Source organism: Rhincodon typus, chromosome 28 (genome assembly GCF_021869965.1).
Source record: "Rhincodon typus isolate 14 chromosome 28, sRhiTyp1.1, whole genome shotgun sequence".
Lineage (NCBI taxonomy): Eukaryota > Metazoa > Chordata > Chondrichthyes > Orectolobiformes > Rhincodontidae > Rhincodon > Rhincodon typus.
The window spans coordinates 11,997,831-12,011,311 of NC_063359.1; positions in this window are offsets into that span (position 1 = coordinate 11,997,831).

Consider the following 13,481-nt stretch of genomic DNA (forward strand, 5'->3'; position numbering starts at 1 on the left):
ATCAGCAATGGTTTTATAGTCAGTGATGATGACGGTGTGGCTTTAAGAGGTGTATTTTGTCCTGGTTTCTTTTGAGAGAGGTTAAAAGTGCAGCCTGTGGTTACATAAACAGCTTATGAGGCTTTAGTTTGTTTTTAACATTGGAACAATAGAAGCAGCCTGGATGGGTATGGCCAGCTCTCAAACCAGGATTTCTAGTTTCTTAGTTGTTTCAGCTTTTAGATTCAGCAGAAAGTGGTGGAGTCTTAAAATAGAAGCTATTCTTTTCCCCTCTCTTGGTTATAGCTAGAAGCTGGGGTTTCTCTTCCTGCTACAGGTGTTTCATGTGAAAAACATCTGTTTTCTGGATTTGCCTTTTTGCCCAAGGGATGTGTTTGTGGTATGTTACTATATTGGAACAGTTAATGAGTAATTACTGTATCTATTATTCTGTTAAATTTTCCAATAGATTTGTTACTCCAAGTTCTTCTTTCCTTTTGTTGTATTCTAACTACAGTGTTTGGATAAATTGTGTTTTGCTTAACGTCAAGTAGTTTGACCAGTCAAATTGCATCTGGAACACATCACTCTATATTTGCCTTTAAAATAAGAGAAAGTTAGGGTGTTGGCTACCTTCTTAATACTTTGTCAGGGGGTCTGGTTTGGTCTCATAACATCATTAGATCCTCTCTCGATATTTTGTTTTTATTTCAAATCCCACCATCTGCCGCGGTGAGATTTGAACCCAGGTTCACAGACATTACCTGTGTCTCACGATTAATAGTCCAGTGACAAAATGATTCAGCTATCAATTCCCCAAATATTGGCAATTTGCTGCGTTCATAAATACAGCTTCCTTTTCTAAGATCTGTTGCCACCAGGATGGGTTGCACCATAGAGGTCAAGTTTAGATTTTCAGCACTCAGATTGGGCTGTTTAGTGCCCATTTTTGTAACTGATACCTGGCTACCTCACATACAGAAATTGGATCCCAGATGTCACAGCGGAAGTGCACCAGAAGCTATCTTGGTAGAGATATTGGCAAACTCAAATAATGACTGCAAGCAACATGCAGAGCAGGTTGATTGTAACATCAGTCTCTACCATTTTTGAGCTCCAAGTTCCAGTTCGTATTATGAGTGAACTTTATAGAGCTGAACACAGTGCAAACAAAACGAAGAAGCGCTGTGCAGCTCACACATATTGCAAAGCTGGTCTAGAAAGAGTGCTGCGCTCCCACAAAGAAGGATAACAAAACTTACCATCAATATCCTCAGTAATGCGTGGATGGTTCTGGAGGAATTGGGATTAGATTTTATTGTCTCATGTACTCAAGTACAGGTGGACAGGAGTACAGTGTAAAATGTACAAAGTCACCATTCTCTGGCACCATCTTAAAATACAACATCAGAATTTTTTTTAAAAATGAAGAAATAAAAGAGCTGAAAGGAAATGAAAAATGTCCAGATCTTAAAGTCATTATCCTAAAGAAAAGAAAAACATCCACATTTTAAAGTGGAGGTGCCAATGTCTGACAGGGGTGGACAAGGTCAGAAATCACATGCCACCACATTATAGTCCAACAGGTTTATTTGAAAATACAAGCCTTCAGATTCTCAGTCCTTCTTCAGGTGCTCGTGAGAGAGGTAGTATCAGACACCGAATTTATAAACAAAAGATCAAAGATTCACACCATTGATGAGGATGTTCTAAACAAAGCTAAGACACTGTTAAATCTTTAATCAGCTAGAAGGTTTTAATTGATTAATATGTATATGTAAATCCCTGAATTAATTTTAAGTCACAGTCCTGAGAGAACTGAAAGTTTTATCCGAATAAAGAAGACATGTTAAATGAAAGACCTTGTTTAGAATCTGTTTATGTTTTGGTCTGGAGTCAGGCTGGATTATTTCTAAAGTAGGAATTTATAAAACGCCACATTGACTGACTGTCTATAACTTGTGTGCTGTTGAACAAAATAGAATGTATCTGCAAATACAAATTCACTCATGAGATTCGTGTGTGTGTGTGTATGTGTGTGTGTGTGTGTGTGTGAGGAGGGGAGAGTGTGTGTGTGTATGGAGGGGAGAGAGAGAGTGTCTGTGTGTGTGGAGGGGAGAGAGAGAGAGATTGTGTGTGTGTGTGTGTGTGTGTGTGTGTGTGTGTGTGTGTGTCCTCGTGCATACCAAACTTGGCTATCAACCTCTGCTCAGCGACTCTGCGTTGTTGTGTATCCCAAAGTCCACATTGTAGAACATTTACCCAAAGATCCAAGGCTGAATGTGGCGCTTTATAAATTCCTACTTTAGAACTAAAACCAGTCTGACTCCTAACTAAAACACAAACAGATTCTAAGCAAGGTCTCACACTTAACATGCATTGTCTGACCTAAAATGTCACCTCTTCTTTACACTGATAAAACCTTTAGTTCTCTCAGGACCGTGAATTGAAAGGAATTTGGGGATTTGCATATACATATTAATCAATTAAAACTTTCTAACTGATTAAAGATTTAGCAGCAGCTTGGGTTTGTTTAGTACATCCTCCTCAATGGTGTGAATCTTTAATCTTTTACTTAAATTCTGTGTCTGATACTACCTGTCTAACTAACACCTGAAGAAGGGCTGAGGCTCCGAAAGCTTGTGATTTCAAATAAACCTGTTGGGCTATAACCTGGTGTTGTGTGATTTCTCACATTTTAAAGTCTTATCTCCCTGAGACCTAGCCATGCCACACTCAGTTGAATAGATTTTTGTTAATATGTTGCATGCTGCACGATTTTGCCACAATGAGGAAAGAAACCAACTACCGACTATCAAATGAAAAATCTCAGGATTTGGAGGAAGGGCAGACAATGCAAGAGGGGCAACAACAACAGAAATTGGACACATACAGTGGGGATTTAAACTACGACATGGACAGCATCTTTCAATCCCTATTCTGAGATCAAACAATTTAAGTGATATCAGTAATCTCCACTAGACCTCCCTATTTGTGAACAGTCCATCATTCCTTCTCTTTCTATGTTACTGACCATCCAAATTCGCTCCATTACCCAAAACAAAAATAAGAAAAATTCCAATCAAGTTATCAATTCAATTGATATTATTCTACAAAAATAAACACATCTTCCTCCATGTGTTTCTTTATCTACTTGCCTTCTGTGTGCTTGCCTATCTCAGTGCTCCGATTCAGCGTTAGCCAAGCTGTTGCATTGTGGGTATTGGAGGGCTGTTGACCCACATTTGAGGAAACAGGAGGTGGATTGCAGAGGGTGACCTCGAACAGCTCTGGGACTTGGAGGCCTGGCTTAAGTTCACATCATCTCAGCCTGGGCTGCAGCAGTCTGAACTTGCTGATGGGCAAGAACGGAAATGCGGGAATAAGAATGTTAACAGCCTGTGAGGACAGCAGTTCCACAATTCACAGAACAACTGTGATTCTCCTGGCATGGCTCAAGTAACCTACTGATCTGTTGAAAAGCAGATTGAACCTTTGTGAGCCCTGTAAGACTCTTAGAACAAGGGCATTGACAGAAATGATGGCAAGAATTGAAGCTTGCATTGGACCATTGTGTTGCAATGGATATTGTGATATCATCAGTTGCCGCACCCAGTTGGGTTTCATTGGTATACCTATGGAGATGATCATCTGTTCTGCATTGGTATGGAGGATTATAATACTCTGGGCTAAGTCCTGAGGTTCAGTGTGGACTAGTTGAGCTGAAGGGCCTGTTTCCACACTGTAGGGATTCTATGATCTATGATCTAGCTGATGCTGGTGCTTTGCTTCTTGACGTTACTAATTATGTACACCCATCAGCCTGCTTCCATTGCCCGCCCAACCAATATCCTCTTGTGCTACTGTTTATTAGTGTGATCTACTAGGAGTTGATTCTTGAGCTATCCTTACATTCCTACGCTTCTTCCAGTGTGCATTGTACTTGGTATCTCATGGCACGGGGATCTCTCCTCTATTCTAGTCTCTAAATTACACACTGCTTCAGTAACTGTGCTAACTGCGAGTTAAATTCAGCAATTCCTCCAACCTGCTAGTGACAGTGCCCCTATCTATGTAGGCTGGCACTGTCTCCTCCTTGGCAGTTAAAACATATAGGTGTGTCAGCCCTCTTTCAGTTCTATCCTGTTACCTCCTCTTATGCACCACCCTCTTCTACATTGGAAGACCAAGGGTGGCAGTGAATATCTCTTCACAGTTGAAGAGTTGATGATGTTTGCATGCTGTGAGTTAATGGTATGAGGTTTGCACCAATGCTAAGTATGAGATAAAGGAGATTGCCCATAAGTAGTGATGGTGAAGTGAATTAAGGATTGACTGAGGCTCATCGTGGAGTTGCTCAGTAAAGCCATTTGAAGATCTATGTACTCACCTTGCCAGTATATCTCAAATCATTTAAATGCCCTCCTGTGCCATCCCCATGAACTTGAAGCTGTATCTCAGGCACTGACCTTCCCTGTACCTAATTCCCACTGAGCATATGGTTGAGGAGGAGGCATCCAGGGATGGGATATCTCTCCCAGTTTCCTCTTCAGGCATCAAAACGTCCACTACATTCTCTCTTCATCTCTCTCAGCCTTAAAGATAGTAGTTCTGGATAAGCAAACTAGTAAGATATTATCTGGGGTTTGGCAGCAATGTGAATAAATCAGATCAACCATGATCTTATTGAATGGTGGTTAGGCTTAAGGAGCTGAGAAGCCTATTCTTACTAATTTGTAAGTTTGTACATCAGAAAGAGAAAGTATTAGTGCACCCTCTCTCTCTTATGTTCAACAATTCCTCTAATATCACAGGTTGGATTCACTTTTCGAAGCTCTCCAGCTTCCAGCAGTCACAATGCAACATCCCCTTAAAAGATGCAGAATACTTTTATTTGTGCTAACCACTCAAAACATCAGGCCTCCGCTGTGTATAAGCAATGAACAGTGTACACAGCATCGGCTGCAACCAGCTGTACTACAAAGCAGCAGACACACGAGTTTACCACACAGCCTGCAATCCACTGAACGTAACAATTAATGTTCTATTCAACTCTCAGAATTTTTCATTTATCAGGGTCTGCAACATTTGCCTGTAGAAAAATTCAAACATTGAGACCTTGCATCAATTTGGGAAAGAGACTGGATTAAATTACCATCTTGATTTGCAACATGCAAAGGAGATTTGCTGGGTTTAACATCGAGACAGTGATGTCAAAATATAGCTTCCCAAATTAATCAAAATCGTTCTGTCTCAGGAGATACAAGTGCAACTACATTCTTGATCCATGTTTCAGCTGAAAGTTTATGCTGCACAAATTGCATGCTGGTATCTTTTAGTTAGTTATTTTTTTCTATTCAAATTGAGATCTGTGTGTTGTGATATCATAAAATAAAAACCACAAAGACTTGGCTAGATATCAGATTCTTGACTACAATCACTGGCAAGTCACCTCGGGAAGATAAAAGCAAAATACCACAGATGCTGGGAATCTGAAATAAACACAAAATGCTGGAGAAACTTAGTTATGATGAAGTCTCATCGGACTTGAAATGCTCACTCTGTTTCTGTCTCCACAGATGCTGCCAAACCTGCTGAGTTTGCCCAACACTTTCTGTACTTGTTTCACTGAATGAACCATTTTTATACTTTTAAAGAATCGAACAGATTCAGCACAAAATTACCACGTATTTCAGTTTTGAAGTCAAAGTTTCATGTTTGTTTGTCATCTGCCACGATTCCTATTCATCCCAAATAAAATATAGTGATGTTTCCTTCCATGATAAGATCTGAAGTAAGAGGGGCTGTTCACTAATGAAGTGACAGTATTTATTTCCATTCTCAATTCTTCAGCTGTCGGACCAGTCTGTGTCTGCATGCAACAAGACATGGACAACATCCAGACTTAGGCTAATGTAATTACTAGCACTAATGCCATAAAGTGTGAGTCAATGATTATCTTCATTTTGGGTATAACCATGTTACCTTAATCGCCAGTGACACACTATCATTCCAGCCCTAAACCTCAAAATTGGATAAAAAGCAAATCAGAGAAGCAAAGAGAGAGTATGAAAAGAGACTGGCAGCTAATATTGAAGGAACTGTTGACCAAATATAGAAGTGGACATATTAATATAGTGGCTATAAGAACAGGTCAGGTAACATTCAGTAAATGACTCTCCAAAGCCTGCACACAAGTGAGAAGTGTGAGGAAGTATACTCCACTTGGATGAGTGCAGCTCCATTCACACCAAAGTAGCTGGACACCATCAAGGACAATGCAGCCTGCTTGATCACACTTCACCCATCAACTTGTACACAGTGCCACCAGTGTCTGCCATCTGTAACATGCATGGCAACAAGTCCTTAACGTCTCTTTGATTGTACCTTCCAAACCCATGACTAACACTATAATGACAAAAGGAACAGGCAAGTGGAAATGTACCCAGTTGCAAGTGGCCATGCAGGTGATCCCTTATCTTGATTTTCATCCTTGCAAGTTCAAAATCAAAAACTCTTTTCACAACAGAAATATGTGAGTGGCTTTATCACCTGGTCTGCAGTGATTCAAGAACAGCTTTCTCCACAAACTTCTTGAGCGTATTAGGAGTGGAATGTAAATGCTGACTTGGCCAGTTACTTCCACAGCCTATGAATGAGGAAATGAAATGTTTTTAAAACTACTGCTAATGTCCTGATCTGCAATTCTCCGGCAGGTGGAACTGCTGGGATGGAGCTTTCTAAATGTTCTTCCCCTAGCTGTTTTTTGTTACATAGTTAATCAAGAAACCTGGCAGCTGCTCAGACTTGCCTGCTCAGGGAAACATAAGTTAAATGATTCAGAAGCAGGATTTGCACTTGAGTCTAAATTATTCAAGTCTCGTGTCATGCAAGTTAGTGCTGCCCCTGTTGCAATCAACTTAAATTTGTTCTAAAGTGCAATTATGGATGCTCACTTAGTTTTTCTACCCAGCGTGGTACAGGATCTTTGAACAGTTTATATTTCACAAAATGTGATGGGATGTGGCCAGTGATACAGGGACTAATGGAGTCCAATTATTTGAGCTACAAACTATGCTCTAAATAGACAAGAGTCAGTTTTTGAAAGAAAACTAATGTTGATTCATGAAGAAATTGATTTATTTGTCTCAAAACGTAACTATAAAAGTGCCATAGTTCCTGTGGAGTCTAAACTTAAGGAGTGTTTAATATGTAAAACTAAATGAGCTTTTTATGCACTAGGAACCATGCCAAACCTTTATTAAATGTTGAATCAATTGTGTAATTTTTGCAGAAAAAGTCATAGATGAACTCCAAGAACTAGTACTACAAATTAAAATTTCTGCATCTGATTTGAGAGACACACCAAACTTGGACCATGCAATGCAATCACTAGTCACTTTATGATGAACATGCATTCAACTGCAAAAGAAATTTTACTGATGCTATTTAAAGAACCTGCCATAAAACATTCAGCTGAAATGATCTTGAGTAACTTCCACCCGACAGATCTGTAGCCACACAATTTGCTGCCTTTATGGAAGTATTTAATGTTCAGTCAAGTATATTCCCATGAAGGGTGTTATACACCAGACCAGACCCCAAGGAAATATTTTAAGAAGGTAGCCGAGACCCCACCTTTTTCTTATTTTAAAAGTAGATGTGAAGTGCCATGTTCCAGATGCAATGTGACTGGTCAAGTTACTCGATGTCAAGCAAAACACAATTTATTTAAATATGATAGTAAAAATACAAACAAAAGAATGAGGAATTTGGAATAACTTAACCACTGGAAAACCTAAGCGAATAACAGATACGGTACTTATTATTAATTAACTGTTCCGATATAGTAATATCCCTTCAATAGACCCCTTGGCAAGTTGACAAATTCAGACACAGATTCTTACATGCTGTTCTCCAAACCAGCAGGAAAAGAAAGCATCAAGAGAAATTTCAGAGAAAGTAGCAGCCATGAAACATTTACTGACACTTCCAACTCTTTTGAAACCTCAATGGCTTCTTATGTTACTGGAGAAACCAAAACCCAGAAATCTGGATCTATGAGAACTGGCCACACCCATTCAAGCTATTTAAAAAAAAACTCAAGGCATCACAAGTTGTTTACTTACACAAGTCATCTTCAGCAGCCGGTTCTTCATCTCTGCCTTACAATCTCTCTACAAAAATAAACAGGACAAAATAACTCTTTAAAGTGACGGCATTGTCACAAGGGGAAAGATAGGACAAATAAATCAGCAGCCACCTGGATGCCAAAAGAAATAGGGGTTCAGTTGAAGCAGAAATCACATTTTTTAATGGCAGAAATCATAATGCAATTGTGAATAAGGATAACTAATAGAAGGTTCAGAGGAACCTTGAAAAAACAAGTAAGAGAAGCAAAGAGAGAGTATGAATAGAAACTGGCCGCTAATATTGAAGGGAATAAAACTTCTGTTAATGGCACATAAATAGCAAAATGCTATCAAGAGATGAAATAGAACTGTTTCAGGACCAAAAACGGGGGATTTACAAATGGAGGTAAGGTGCATAGCTGTGGTATTAAATAAATACCTTGCATCTGTCTTTATGAACGAAGATGGTGTTGTCCAGATCAGGGTGAGGAGGTACTTAGTAAGGGTAAAAAATTGATAAGGAGGAGGTACTTGGTCGTCTGTTAGTACTTGAAGTTGACCAGACAGTAGGACCAAATGAAATGCGTACAAAGATACTGAAGGAAGTAAGAGTGTTATATGTTGAGACATCAGCAATAACATTTCAATCTCTCTTAGACTCAGAGAACTGTAGAATTGGAGATGTTATATCCTTGTTCAAAACAAAGGGGGTGAAGGGTAGCCTTGTAATTCTCGGCTTTCAGTTTAACCTTAGTGTTAGGGAAGATTTTAGAAGTGACAATTAATTACAAAATTAGGAGTCATTTTGTTTTGCTTAGCTAAAGGAAGCCAGCATGGATTTGTTAAGGGCAAACATGATTAACTAATGTGCTGGAGTTTTTGTTTGAACTAGTATCAGGGAGGTTCATGAGGGTAATACTATTGTTGTGGTTGTACGTGGAATTTGATGAAGTGCCATGCAACAGACTTGTGAGCATGGTAAGAGCTCATAGAATAAAAGTGAAAGGTGCAACACAGATATGAAATTAGCTGAATGATGGGAAACAGAATAGTGGTGAATGGTTCTTTTTTAAACTGCAGAAAGGTTTACAGTAGAATTTCCCAAGGATTGATGTTAGGAGCTCTGATGTCCCTGACATTTTTAAAGTCCCCAACCTTGGTGTACAGGGTGCAATATCAAAATTTGCAGATTATACAAACTATTATGAGAAGGGTAGCTTAGTACTTGAGGATAGGGATAGGTTGGTGGAATGGGCAGAAAAGTAATATTTGAAATGTAATGCAGGGAAGTGGTGAATTTATTCACATTAATGGGTAGGCTGGAGAAAGACAATCTTAAATGAAGGGTCCAATTCTAAAGATGCTGCAGAAGCAGAGGGACCTGAGTGTATAGACACATAAATCATTGAAGATGACAGGACAGGTTGAAAGGGTAGCTAATAAAGCAAATGGCAGTCTGATCGTAGATTACAAAATCAAACAGGTTATGATAGAACCAAATAAAACGTACACTGGTTCAACCTCAAGTGGAGTATTGTGCCCAGTTTTGGGTTTCACACTTTAGGCTGAGTGCAAAGTCAGCTGGGAAGCTCACAAGAGTAGTTCCAGGGATGAGGTGCAGTATGTGGAAAGGTTAAAGAAGTTGTCAATTGTCAGAAAAACCCATCTTGGTTCACTGATGTCCTTTAGGGAAGGAAATCTGCCAAACTGCCGCTTTGGCCTACATGTGACTCCAGACCCACAGCAATGTGGTTGAGTCTGAACTGCCCTCTGGGCAATTAGGGTTGGGCAAGAAATGCTGCCCAGTCAGCAACGCCCTTACCCCGTGAATGAATAAAAAAAAGGTTGGGACTGATTTCCTTAGTGGTGGTTGAGAGGCGATTTGATAGAGCTGTTAAAAATCATCTAAAAAGCAGAACAAAATAGAAAGGGAGAAATTGTCCCTATTGGTGGAAAGATTGAAAACCAGACAGTGCAGATGTAAGGCAATTGGAAAAAGGAACCAATGATATTGTGTGAGGGGGGTAAAAATATGCAGTGCATTCTTAGATTCTGGAATGCTCTGCCTGACAAGATGTTGGAGGCTGGTTTAATTAAACTTTAAGAAGTGTATTGGATCGTTAACTGAAATTGCAAAACTTGCAGAACTCTATGGCAAAAGGCAGTGGAGAGTGACTGTAAGTGAATTGTTCCCTTAAAAGGCCAATATAGATTTTTTTTTTCTACCATAGTACGTTGGCATTGGTGGCTGGCCAGCATTTAATGCCATTCTGCATTTAGTACCATTCTGTGATTCTAAGGATAGATTGTGGATGCTATGTAGTGTTTTTTTTTAAGAAGTGCTGTGATGAGTTTCTGGATTTGGCAAGAAATGTCACAGCATTTGTTCAGGGGGTGTTTTCTAGCTGCACAAAGACTGCAACAGTTAATGTTGGAGAGCCCCTGGATCTGAGGTACTGTGCAGAGTCTGAGCTGAGACTGGGAAAAAGGAAGCTCAGAGGAGGAGATATGAAAAAGAAACGGAGTGCCTCCTCACCAAGCTGTCTGTGAATATCTATTCAGACTCTGGCTCCCTAAGGATGGCATCCACTCACCAAACACCCTCCATAATTCCCACTTCCCAATTTATCTTGAATACATTCAATGTTTTGGCATCAACTACTTCCTGTGGTAATGAATTCCACAGGCTCACCATTCTGTGGGTGAAGAAATGTCTCTTCATCTCCGTCCTAAATGATTTACCCCAATCTCTTGGTCAGAAATCTGCAATAAAAGCTACTAACCATTTAAAAAGGAAACAAATAAAACATTTAACAATACAAACAGAATTTGACTTTGCGTATTCCTAAAGTGTCTGTCTTGACGGTGTCTAGCTGTTCTAGAGCTCCTACACAGTACTGCCCCAGTAGCTGCAGTCTTAGCTCATAGAAGCCAACTAACATTTACTAATGCAGACTACAGATGGCTTCTCAAGATAACATTGACCAGGTCTGGGCCTCAAAGGTAAAGTTTGGGACTGCAACGTTGCTGCACAGGCAGGAGCAGTCTGAGCTGGCTAGTTTAAATGATCAGTTGAACAGCAATGATGAAAGTATCCTCAGAGAGTATTGCAGGCTGCTACTCAACAGCACCACTGTCACTCTCTCAGAGTGGCTCCTGGTGATCTTTGTAACGTACTGCAGCTCAGACTGCTGGCCTCTGGTCAGACCCTTGTTAGCCAAGATCTGTAGCCAAGATGGCATCAGTCTGACTCTGAATACCAGCCAGCATGGATCTCAGCGTCACCATCTGAGTCACCAATGGAGGACCCAGGGAGATAGTGGCTTCCATTGTATTTCAATAGAAATTCAGGAAAGGGGGACCAGACACTACATCGTTAGTGAGTCCACAAGTAAACTCCATGGCATCTTAGCTTCTTTGATTGTGCATATGGCATTGGCCACTGTTTCAATGTTGGATGGGATGGGCTGCATTTTCTGTGCGTGGAGTAGCAGCATGTAGCTTTCGAGTAGAAGAGATTGCAACTGGGCGCAGTGGATAGGGAAGTCTATGAATGTATATTCCCCTACCTTTAACACCCATGAGGGGTAATTGAAGTTCTTATTCCCCCATGTCCTTGGGGCCAGACTCTGGGTGTTGGTCATCCTGGCTACATCCTTTTACCTCCTTCAGACAGTAATCCCTGAAAGCGTCCTGTATCTCTTTTGGAAAATGCCGTCTCATTTCCTTTTAATCTTGACCCTGGGGTGTCTTGCAACGCCTTCATTAAGTGGGTGCTCCACTTGTAAATCTGTGTGAGCAGATAGTCAACAACTGTTCCCTTCCGTTGATTTTTGATCCCTTTCAGAAGAATAGACTGCTTTTAATAGTTGCTGAGTACTCAAACAGGTAACCACACAGATCCTAGGCACACTGGGCCCTCTGCTAAAAGCATGAAGATTAAGCAACAGCCCAGATTTGAGGAACTGGGTATGGGCAGCTTGCACTTCACACTCCCACACCTGAGAAAAGACTTAATACAATTTTTAGTATCAATAAGAACAGGTTTACCCTTATCTATGAACCTGATTTCTCATTACACACACCAGGAAATTGGCATGAAGAAATAGACCTCAAGTACAAGGCTACACAAAAATCAACACCATTATAAAAAACTACTCTTTAGAAAATCTCCTTGAATGAATGAATTGATAACCAAAATAAATGTGTTTGAAGAGTTCAATCTGCTGAAACTAGAACAGTGCTGCTGAGAATTGGTGAAAGCTCCAAATGCGAGTGAAAATTACAAGAACTCAGGCTAAACCTTACCGCCTTCTGGCAAAGTGTAATTTTTGTCAAGTTTCAAGGAGGCTCTCTCTCCAAGAGGCCTCGTTATTTTGTGTGATCATTCAAAACTCACCTCCAACTACCAACTCCCATCCCCAAGGTGACCCTTCATCTGCTGTCAGCTCAATTTTTCCCACTCACCGTAGCCTGAAGAACTCACCACTGGCAGGATATGCTGGCATATACCAGGATTCATGGATCTGGTGCCATCTGCGAAAGTACCTGACATTCTAGAGCTGCCCTGAAGTACCAAAGTCTCTGACACACCATGGAGAAATGGCACCCCAATTTGTGTCAGGGACTTTGAGATGTTAATGGATGGTGTGTTACAGAAGAAGACTATCCTTTTCCCTGAGGATGGTCAAAGGAGGGGGTACCACCAAATACAGCCAGTCTGGTCCAGTGCTACCACTCAGGTTAGTGCAGTCTCCAAAATCCAGAGGAATGTCCAGCAATGCAGCAAGGGCAAAAATAGTCTTTTCTGCACTGCCAGGAAAAATGCCACACTCTTTGCTTCATCACACTCGTGCTTTCTCTGCTACTGAACTCACCTCACCCATAAAGGCTCCTTCACCATCGGTCTCAGTATTGCATTGCTACTTCTTCCCTCACTCTCAGCCACCCAATTCCCCTACATTTCTTAGCCTGCAGGCCCCTAGTGCTCATTCACTCAGGGCACCTGATGACCCTAGCCCCCTCCCCACATCAGTGCTTTCACCCACTTTCATCTCACTCAACCCTCCCTGTCTCCCCGTTACAGGAGAACACAGCAGATAATAGGGTCAATGACCAGGGCAGATACAGGGTGCAAGACATTCAGTTACTTGTCACACATGGTTGGGGACGATCCCAGCTCTCACCAACAAGGACCAGAACCACTCCTGCAGAGAAACGGAGACATCCGTGTGCCAACATCTAAGTAAGAAGCATTATTCACTGTTGGGCAACTCTGTCATTACTCTCCTGTGCAATGAGTGTATTCATAACATAGCACATATTATATCCCTTGGTTCAGAAACATTGACTATGTATCTGCAAGACACG